Genomic DNA, 12,022 nt, shown 5'->3' with positions numbered 1-12,022 from the left:
CACATGTCTGCATGAGATATAAACCGTAACACGAACTCTGAAAATCTCTCTCGCACACACAAATGCACATGCGTGCACACATATCAACTGCAAAATTCTTCACTCTTCACTGCGTATATTCGGTCACTTTTGCGTGGCAGTCGTAAGCAGGGTGTGTTTTGGTATATAGTTGCTTAAGATACCGATGGAGATCCGGCCTGAACTACCACATAACGACACGACCAACCTCAGCTGACAATTGCGCTCTAGCCGTTACCAAATGATTTATGTGCTCCGCTTTGCTTTGAGTTGTGTTTGCTGGTTGTTTTCTTTCCTGATTTTGAAATGAGTACTGAGAACAATCTTGTTCTGTCACAGGTTTCGAATGTAACCATCACAACACCAGATGGAATCAGCGATCCACATGTCTATTATTACATCGGGTCTGCCGTCCCAGGAGCAAAGAACACGGACGTAGGCTGCCAGCCCTGTGAGAGGGAGGCGTGACTTGTCCCCCCCCCCCCCCCCCATCCACTCTTCACCCCTCCAGAGTCAAAACTCCTCGTTTGTTTTTCGTTCGCGGCGGACTGCCAGAAAAGTGTCCGCTACATGAGTACCAGTACAAGAAATAATAGAGCATGTATAAATTATTCGAACCTGTCATCTGAATTTTGCGAAGCAAATTTAATCAAATTATCAACATTTAAAACTAAAAGCATCGTACTCACCAAAAGCAGCAACTCCGTGGCTTTGGGAAGACAGCTTCAAAACAATTAGTGGGAACGATATTGTAAATCGATCATTCCCTCCTCCTTGTTGGCAAATAAATCTGTCATCTCAAATTGAAATGTCAATTTTACACACGAATGGCTTTTCACAGGATAGCATCCCTAAGGCACTCAGTCATTCTTCTTTCAAGGTGTTTCGTAGGGACGTTTTAATTCTCTTGGGTATTGAAACGCACCGCTCAGCGTCTGGCGTCAGATAGGCGTCGCGATTAGCAGTTTCAAAAGTTTAACAGTTTCGTCGAATCACGAAGTTCATCCTCTAGAATCAGCGTAAGAAACGGGACTGCGTCAGCAACTGCTCTCAACTCAGGTCTAGCATAGAAGACTTGAAGCTCCCCCTTTAACTTTCTTTTTTCAAAAAATGTATATGTGTCTTTAATTTCAAGGTATTTGTTTGGAAAATCTGTGATCTGTCAAACTGATTTACGTCAAATAAATTGGCTGCAATGAGGTGTCCACAGAACCGAAAACGTTATTTTATTTCAGAGAGGACGTCATCGCACGCTTCTAAAGTAACTCTTTTTTTATTCCCATCAAGAATCCGTGGCTTCTTGGCAAGCATCGTTTCGTCATTTTCGAAATTAATCTCGTTAGGGATGGAGTCAAGCTCATCGCTGATGTCTTGCATTACCGATTCTGTTCTGGTTGTCTTGCGTTGCTGTTGTCGATTCGGTTATCTTCTTCTGCAGCTGATTAAAAAGTATGTCAGTATGAGGCACTTATAGAAAAATGATGGCCAGAAAATTAATTCGTTATCTTGCAGTCTTTGTTTGTATGAACCAGCTTTTTCATTAGTAGAAGATAATTTTATGCTATCACTTCGTTTCAGTGATTTCCGTAACTGTAATAAGATTTTTCCCTGTTTTCGAAAACATCTTTTACTACTCGCGAATGGTAATCCCATCTCGTCACACACTCGGGGAAAGCTTTTCTGAATAATGCTATGCAACACTTTTGACACCTGTGGCGAGTCGCATTCGGGAGAACGACGGTTCAATCCCGCGTCCGGCCATCCTGATTTAGGTTTTCCGTGATTTCCCTAAATCACTCCAGGCAAATGCCGGGATGGTTCCTCTGAAAGGGCGCGCCCGACTTCCTTCCCCATCCTTCCCTAATCCGATGAGACCGATGACCACGCTGTCTGGTCTCCTACCCCAACCAACCAACCCTGTGGCGAGTTAGAAATGAAAGAAGAACTAGCTGAAAGGTGTGCAAAAAAGATGCGGGCTTTGCGATTAACAGACGTTGCCGTAGACATAACGTTGAACTGATACGCATAACAATGGATGTAGTTTGCATTTTGATATTTGTCTTTAATTTATTTCTGAACCCCATTCGACTTGCCTCTGATAACGTTTGCACCATCGAGCTGTCAGTTTTGCTCGATCATCGCCGATTAATGGTTCAGTTTCTTTGAGAATACTCTTAGCTATAGCATGAGTATTCTGACTTTCTGGATTAACGAAGTTCCAAAATCTTTTAACAGGTTTTCCCTCAACAACATAACGCAAAACAATAAACAATTGAAATTCGCAAGACACATCTGTGCTTTCATTCCCGATTACTGCAACATAATCGGCACGTTTTATTTCTCTACGAACTTCATCATGGTACACTTCCAACGTACATTGCAGTAGTTAGTTCTGAACTGTCCTAGAAATGTCTTTGAACACTAACGCTTGAATGAGATGAATATGAAGATCTTCATACAGTTCCGCGCTGAACTGAATTAGCTCGCGAAAAACTCCCTTATTCTGAGAGGCTCAGATTCATCGTGGCCCCTGAGAGTCAGTTCCAAAGCACCACAGAACCGAATAGAGTTTACAATTAAATTCAGTATATACCTATTCTTTTCTACACATTTGTTGTGGCTGTCAGTTGCTTGTCTATATTGCGTTTTCTAATTTCTGCTAAATGTTGGTTTTGCCTAGAAATGAAAGACTAAGCACATTATTCATGTGTCGCTTTGACATTTCATGTAGTTTTATTTTAGACCACATATGCCCGATATCAGTTATTCCAGTCTTACATCGATGAACATCTCCCCCAAATAACACACAAGGAAAACAAAAAACAGCGTTGCTTTCTTCACAACCACAAATCCATTACTTCTTTTGGTAAATTTCTGGATTGAACTTACGGCACCGATTTTTTGTTTGCTGCTGCAGATTAAGATTCGTGAGTTCTGTCACTAAATGGTGTTTTTTAATAACTGATTTACTTTGATCATGTTTGCTATTTTCACAGTCAATTGAATTTTACCTTGCGGAAAACACTTTGCAGAGAGATATATATGGTCAATTACCTGACCTCGCAATAACAACAACGTGTTTGTATAGAACTGTCACACACGAACGTAACACGTATAAACAGAAATACTACACCTTGTTTGGAAAACAGATGCTCAACAGAAGGCGAATACGTTAGTTTTTTTGTTCTGTAGCAATGGCCCTGCTATTGTGAAATATAGCAATATTTAAGGGCAAAATTATATTCAAATCACATACAGATATTTATACCGATATTTAAGTGTATTATTTCTGCATTCGATTTACTTAAGCAGTACTTAGCGATTATGAATGCATTAGCATTAACTTGCAGAAAGATTGTAAAACTGGATTACAAGAAATCTGCGCCCCGATGTATTCTAACATGATCGCTAGATGGCAGATCGTGCTTCTATAGGTCCAACGAGTTAAAATTTCATAGAGTGGCTATAGGTCCGCCATGTCTGAAGCAAATTGAAGTTCTGGCCGCCATGTTTTCTTTAGTCAAGGCATTCGTCTGCTGTGTCCCGCCCCCTTGTAACTGCGTTTGACTTCTTGAAATAGCCCATACTAGCTTTATTTTTTCTAAAACAAGCAATAGACAGCAGTGATTTCAGTGTACACTGACAGCAAAAAGGGATGTTTTTGTCGAAATATGGCTAAACTTTTCGATGTAGATAACACTACAAGACAACTCAAATAAGTCTGTCCATCCACTATAACGTTACTTGTTGCCCATAAATTAATGCAATTAGAGCAGGTACCACCAGAATATTATGGTGAAACTTCTAAACATGCTGTGGTTAACTATTAGAAACAGTAACGGGCGCAGAAATGCGATATTTTTGTCGCTATTTCAAAGTAAACAGTCAAAGCCTCAAAAACCAGTACACTGTGAACGAGAATTTATTTGAAATATGTGTTACAAGTAATTAACACAAGCATAGTAATTCAATAACAAAGTCGAAGCGTTTTTGGGTGGGGTAATTTCACAAATTTTCGTAAGTAACTGTATGCCTTGGCAGAATAAAAGTGTAGGGTCAGGGCAAATTTCCTTATTTGCTGAGAATAATGGCATACTTTAGAACTGCACTGAAGTTCCAATAGCTCCTTCAACAAACCAACTACATGTTCACTGTTTAACATATCAGAAACTGAACTACATAGCCTTCTTCTCAAACCAGTAACTAAAGTCTGTAACTGCACTATTCTTCTTTTGTGTCGTACACTAAGTTGCTTCATTTGCTTTATCCACTTCTTTAGTCGCACATTCTCTGCTTGTACTCTGTTATATTGTGTTTTCAACTTCTTAGGGCTTGGTAGACAGTAATTGTGGTCAGCAGAAACAGATGTGGGTCCGACATGCACTGAAAGAATGTAGTTACATCATAAGTTTATAACAGTTACACCATAAGATTATAATAGAAAGTATGTAATTCAAAGTAATAAGAACACGGATTAAATTAAATTATTGACTTACTTTGTGCTAATGATGTCACTGGAATAGCACTATCTTGCAAATTGTCGAAAGATCGCTTTCTGGGTTGTGGTCGTAATACTTTATCTTGCTTTTGTAAATGTGGTGGAAAGTTAAAGATAGTAGGTACTGGTTTTGACAAAAGGCGCCTCTGGACATTTGTGTGGTACATATATTTCTCTTCAAAATGAGCTGAACAGAGGGAACTGGCTGTAGTAGGAAACCAGTTTTCTCGCTTCATATTTATAACCCATCTTTTTGTAATTTCCTTATCTTTTAAAGAAAATCTGTAATCAACGATAAATAAATTACTTCCTGCATTTGTCTTAAGCATAATTACAGTTCCAATGCAAATGACTCTTTAATAAACATTAAAAAACGTGTGTCGTATTTCAGTACTAATATACTTACTTATAATATGAAATATTTGTTGTTTTATCGCTGCGATTTGTGCAGTTGAACGCTGAACACACTGCAGGCATGTTGATTTTATATTTTGTAGCAAAAAAGTCTACTAGAGAAGTTAAATATTGCAGTAATATCACAACAGCTGACACACTTCCAACACAAACAACAGTAACGCTTTCCTAATGTTTTGACTAAGGAGAACATGGCGGCCGAGTTAGCGTTGGTTGCCGCTAGGAGCGCTGTAACTAGTATCTCAGCCACTCTATGAAATTTTAACTCGTTGTATAGGTCCTAGAGGGAGAGAGTGGCCAATTGTGATAGTGTCGCTGATTGGCTGAGAGCCGAGGACGCCATGTTTTTACCAAACTGACGATGACTTGGTACGAGTATAAATAGATACTGTGTGTGATTCTGTATTACTGCTTCTTTTCAACGCTTCGAACGCAAATTCCATTGTTGTATTAAGGTAGGTATTGAAGGACTTTTGCATATTCTCTGTCGGTTCTGTTTACGTAAATTACCTTACAGTCTCTGTTGGTCGGATCTATGACGATACTTTTAGAACTTCACAGCAATTTTAGAGGCAAAATTCTTATTTAAAGTGATTTACTGAGTGTCACTGATAATATTAATTACAAAATCATCAAGGACAGTCAAGAGGAATGCCTGGTTGCTCCGCTGTTGGGTGCAAAAACCGAAGTGAAGATGGATATATGATGCTCGTTTTTCCAAGAAATGCAGAAAGACGTAAACAGTGGGCAGTGAAAGTCAACCGAGAAGGTGGGAATCGTAAAGGCGACTTATGGAAACCAACAAATTATTCTTTTCTGTGTGAAGTAAGTAATTTTCTCCTGTGATGTGCCGTTAGTAAGGCCGAAGCATTAACATTTTGTTCTGTTGTAAGTACAAGGAACTCTTGCAGTCATGAGATGTCCCTATGTTACATGTGTTTCACTCATTAGTTGTCACTGTGAGAAAGCTCGTTTGGTTTCTTTGTGCATCGGACAATCAATTTCTTTCTATATGCTTATAATGCCTACAAAACAAAATTTTAAAAAATTACAGAACAACCTTTTTACTGATACATTCCGTCAATGAAAGACAAACTAAATGAGCACCGCAGTATCACTAATGTGGCCTTGTAGAATGGGTGAGCCCGTGCTCTAGTGGTAACTGTCTCGACTTCTAAACTTGCCGGGAAGGTAGCTCATCGTGTTCGGTCAGAGAGCTGTTTGGCCTCTGTAATAAAAAAAACTGAGTAGAAGGATTAACAAATGACTTTTAATGGAGATCATGTGACGTCCGCATGACCAAACCCAACGATCAACAATGGAAAAAAAAATCGTGAGTTCGAATCCTGCGCCAGCTAGTTTTTTTTAACGTTATTTTCTAGACTTTTAATGGTTCTTGAGTGACAATTCATGCTAGACGATGTGTTTTAACATGTATACGGAACACTAAGTGTACATACTTCCAACTGGCGACTCGCACTTGGCTCTGTAGTCTTGGCTATTTACATTCCCATAAATTATAATTATCATGTGGATATTCAGTTACCTATTTTGAATTACGTTCTGCTGTTTCAGTAGAGTACCGAAGAATTGATATTTTTCCGATTTTCTGTGGCACAGAGTTCCTCTAAAAGTGTATACAGATTGATGTGTTCTGCTAGCATAAGAAAATGTTATAAGATCGACACACACTTAAAATGCATTATGTGGGGACAGAAAGAGACAAGAGTTTACTAATTTCAGTGATGAATATCTGCACGGAGAAATCAGAAATAGCACCATCTAATCTGAGATACATTCAATGAAACTTCTTATTACTCAGTTGTCAATATTTTCAATGTTTATATAGCGGCATAAAATATAGCTGTTGAAATTCGGCAGACGTACACACTACTTCACGATACTTCCATTTGCTCACAAATTTATTAGGCCTATATAAACAAAGACGAATGGCATTTGTTTTAATCATGTACTGAGCATTATGCTAGATCTGCCTTGGTCTCATGCGTCAAACACATGCCTTATTTTACTCGTGAAGTGAATACCTTTCAATTGCACGTTCCGCACGCAATATGGTAAAAACATGGCGGCCATGGGCTGATTGGCCACTCTCTCTCTGTATAGGCTATCTACTATAGGTCCTGCACTTCATTGCTCTCTGGTGGAAGGAACTTAAAGCTCTGAGTCAGACTAGCTGTCGCTCCACCTAAGCCATAAGAAGCGTATAGGAACCAACGGCCATTCGAGGGTTGGATCCCCTCAGTTCCTAATTGAGGTCTCACACTACCTGGGCTACACTCAGGGTGTATCATCGACTTGGAAGAGCCCCAACCATTCCTGTCGTATTTTCGCCCGCCATCCGGTCCTCGCCGAAGCTGCTGCCCGGAGCTCGCAGCCGATTGGTCGCTGCCGCCTGGTGCTCGCCGCTGCTGCTGCCATCGCCTGGTCGCCGTCTCTTGGTGCTCGCTGCTGCTGCTGTTGCTGCTGCCGCCATCTCCCGGTGCTCGCCGCCGCCCAGTGCTCGTCGCTGCCCCCCGTTTTAGTTCCTTATGTACTTCAGCGACTCCTGTCACCCATGGGCACTCCCTGCGATCATGGACACCACCACTACCACCCTCATCTACACCTCCCCTTCACCTGCCTCCACTGTAACATTATGGAGTGCTTTCTCTGGGATTAAACCATCTGATCCACCTCCCCTACTCACGGTCTCCTCCCCTTCTATCTCCTCCTCATCAATTTATCCCCACCTGTATGTCACCCCTGCTCCTGCCCTCCCTCCCACTCCTGTCGCCCACCGAGATGACTTTCCGCCCTCCCCCCTGTAACTACCCCTGCTTCCCCCACCCGAGTAATTGCCCACTGTGCCACAGTCGCCACCACAGACCGCCCTACCCTTTTACCTGGTGCCACTACCTCACAATAGCGCCCTGCCTCCCACCACCTCTCCATCCATCCAGTCCCTCATTCCTCCTCCCAGGCCACACCTGCCAAAAAATCTTCCAAACGCCCCAGTGGGGACCTCTCCTCCAAAAAACCACTGCGTGCCACACTTCCCTCTGACCCTGCCATGGATACCACCCCACCTCCCTCCTCCCCACCCCTCTCCATGTATACCTTCGTCCTAGCCAACCCTGATCCAAAATTCCTCGATGTCCACACCCACACATCCCCAGTGCACCTATCACCCAACTTATCCCTTGCAGGGACTCTGTTCTCATCTATTCCCCCCATCACTCTTTCCATACTGATCTCCTCCGGTGCCTTCCTCACATCACCTTTGGCCCCAATGCGTCCCTCACCCCTTTCCTTACATCCTCCTCTCCTCGTCAGCCCCAAGCCCCTCGTCATCCACCAACCCTCACCACCGTGATCGCAAAACTCAGCCCTGTGGTCACAGAGGCTGAGGTGTTGGCGGATCTGAACGCCCAACCCTCCCTGGAAATCTGCTCGGCCTGCCGTATTTACAGCTCCTCTGGCCCTACCTTCCTCATCCGTATATTTACAGAGTCCACCTCCTCCATTGACCACCTCCTCACACAGGGAGCCGTGATTTTCCACCGCCGCCTACCTGTTGACCCGTCCCGTTCCCCTCCTCAATCCTACTGCTGCCAGCACTGTCTCCTGTACAATGACCAACTCACCCAAAACTGCAAGAACCCCCCCCACCTGCCCCCATTGTAAAGCCTCCCACTTCTTTAAACAGTGTCCCAACCTCACCTCTCCCCCTTCCTGCAACGAACCTCACCCCACCTATTCCTCCAAAAGCAAAACCAAACCCCCCTCCCACCAACCCTGAGCTCACTGTCCCCATTTGCCCCATCAACCCACCCATCCAACCCAACAATTCCCTCCGCCGTACCCCTACAGCAGAAGACATCATCTGGTTCTTCACCATCGTCCTGCAGAACATCCACCCCTTCCAACGCCCCCACACACTCCAGCAGATTTCCCTCGCCACCCGCTCTGTTTTCCACTTAAACACCTACGCCACCTTTTCCCACAACCAGGCCCACTTTACCTTCACCCACCTCGACACCCCCGTTTAAGCCCCTCTCTCCTTATCCCGCTTCCTTCCCACCTCTTACCTCCTGGTGCATCACCAGTATCGTCTACTCTACCTCAACATTCGCTCCCTCCCAGCCAACAAATACCTTTTCATGTATACTGTGGTGTCACCGCCAGACACCACACTTGCTAGGTGGTAGCCTTTAAATCGGCCGCGGTCCATTAGTATACGCCGGACCCGCGTGTCGCCACTGTCAGTGATAGCAGACCGAGCGCCACCACACGGCAGGTCTAGAGAGACGTCCTGGCACTCACCCCCGTTGTACAGCCGACGTTCATAGCAATGGTTCACTGACAAATACGCTCTCATTTGCCGAGACGATAGTTAGCATAGCCTTCAGCTACATTTGCTACGACCTAGCAAGGCGCCGTATTCAATTGATATTTATTATATGAAGCATGTATCATCAAGAGCGATGTTCTACAATTGTGGATTAAAGTTAAGTATTATATCAACTACGTACTTTATTTGCAATTCTCAAGATATTGTCCTGTTCCAGACCTCACACCAGTCAGCGTGTAATTAAACGCGTGCATTTCGGCCTCCTCTAGAAACTCAGTGTTGGCTCTTCTGCCAACACTACACATACCCTATCCCAGCAACAGGTTGACTCCTCCATCCTTAATGAAACTTTCCTCCAACCCCACCATGTTGTCCACACCTCCCCTATCTCCTTCACTGCACTGACAATCCCCTTCCCCTTGCCTGAGGTGGGGTCGCTATAGGCCACCTCAAGCATCTACCTGTCCGGCCACAACCCCTCCTCGCATTCGGGAGGACGACGGTTCAATCCCGTCTCCGGCCATCCTGATTTAGGTTTTCCGTGATTTCCCTAAATCGCTTCAGGCAAATGGCGGGATGGCTCCTTTGAAAGGGCACGGCCGATTTCCTTCCTCATCCTTCCCTTACCCGAGCTTGCGCTCCGTCTCTAATGACCTCGTTGTCGACGGGACGTTAAACACTAATCTCCTCCCCACAACCCCTCCTCAATGACCCAACTGAACACCTTCTCCTCAGCATATTTTTTCCCTCCCTGACCATCACCTGTGCCACTATCTGCATCCGCCCAGCAGCTCCTCTCCCCTTCAACTTCATTTCGCAACATTTCTCAACATCCACAGCCGTGACTCTGCCACCCTTCAGCGGTGGCAGCAGTTCCTTGCCACCCTCCATGGTGACCTTGCTCCTCTCCCACAGCACACCCGTCCTGAAAGTAACTAAACCCCCGATGTTATCCTCGCTTCCCCCAACCTCCTTGGTCGCATCGCTGTAGACGTCCTCGATCCCATTGGTAGTGACCATCTCCCTGTCCTTCTCACCATCTCTGCCCATTGCGCACCTGTAGCCACACGCCCAGCTGCCCCTCCAAAGTCTGTCTATGACTACCGCCGTGCCGACTGGGATGCCTACTGGGAATCCATTGCCTTACAGGTCGAAAACTACCCCCTCACCTTTCATCATCCTGCTGACATCACCCATGCCTCTTCCTTCCTTCAGAAGACAATCACTGACGCTGTGGAGGCTCATGTCCCTACCAAACTCATCCACCCTCGCCACCCTACGCTTCCTCTACAGGCCGTCCTTCTGCGTGAGTCCCGCAGGCTCTACCGCTCCTTCCTCCGCACGCGTGACCAGGATACACTCATCTGCCACCGGCAATTACAGCAACACATCTGGAACCTCCTTACAGCAAAGAAATGCTGGGACTGGCGCCAGACATGCACACGCCTCAACTCCACCCTCCCTGTCAACTCCTCCAAGTACTGGTCAGCCTTCCATCACCTTATTGGTAGCCATCCCACCCCGCATTACCCTATCCTGCATGACGATCGACCCTTTCCTGACAATCCCCATTTTGATTACTCCCTTTCCCCACTGTCCTTGACTGCCCTGACACCTCTGCCCCACCGCTTGCCCCTAGCTTCCAGTACTTGGATCAGTTACCCCCCTCAGACACCAACACTCCCATCACTGCACATGACATCACACTTGTCCTCTGCTCCAAATGCAACACCGCCCCTGGTCATGATGGTGTCACCTACCACCATCTCAAGGAATCCCCCGCATCCTTCCTGGCTGTCCTTGCTACCCTGTACAATGTCCTCCTCTCCACTGGATTTCACCCCGACCTGTGGAAGACTTCCCGTGTCCTGCTGTTCCCTAAACCCAACAAGCCCCCCTCTGATACCTCTTCCTATCATCCCATCTGCCTCACCTCCATGTTCAGTAAGGTCTTCGAGACCACCCTCTCTCACTGTATTCACCGCCACCTTAACCAGCACCACCTCCTTCCCCTTACCCAATGTGGCTTCTGGCCTTCCTTCTCTGCCGCCGACCAGCTCCTTAACCTTACCAATCTTCTTTCCCTCCAACTTAACTCCTGTCACTCCGCTATCTTTGTTTCCCTTGACCTCCAGAACACTTATGACTGTGTCTGGCATCCCAGGCTCCTCTTCAAACTCCAGACCTATGCGCTCCCCATCAACTTTGTCCGTCTCATTGCTTCCTTCCTCTCCCATCGTCCCTCCTATGTGACTATCCACAATTCCAACTCCCATACTTTCTATCCATCTGCCGGCGTGCCCCAAGGCTCCGTCCTTTCCCCTCTCCTCTATCTCCTGTACACTGCTGATATGTCCAAAGCTCCTCCGCCTGTTCATCTCCTCCAGTTTGCTGATGACACCGCCCTCCCAGCCCTATATTCTACCCTTCAATGGTCCCAACGTACCCTCTAAACCCACCTTGACCAATTCACCAGTTGGTGGTTCCTCCATATCAACCCCTCGAAGACCCAGGCGATCATCATAGGCCACACCACCCGCTCCTTCCATCTCCATGATTTCTACCTCACCATTTATGGCTGTCCTATCCACCTCACTCCTACCCTCAAATACCTTGGCCTCACCCTCGAGCTCCACCTCACCTGGACTCCCCATCTCCTTACCATCCAACACGAAGCTCACAATGGACTCTGCTTCCTGAAACTCCTGTCTGGCCGGACATGGGTTGGCATCCATCCACCA

Source organism: Schistocerca americana, chromosome X, assembly GCF_021461395.2.
Source record: "Schistocerca americana isolate TAMUIC-IGC-003095 chromosome X, iqSchAmer2.1, whole genome shotgun sequence".
NCBI classification, from domain to species: domain Eukaryota; kingdom Metazoa; phylum Arthropoda; class Insecta; order Orthoptera; family Acrididae; genus Schistocerca; species Schistocerca americana.
Note: the sequence above shows the minus strand (reverse complement) of the source record.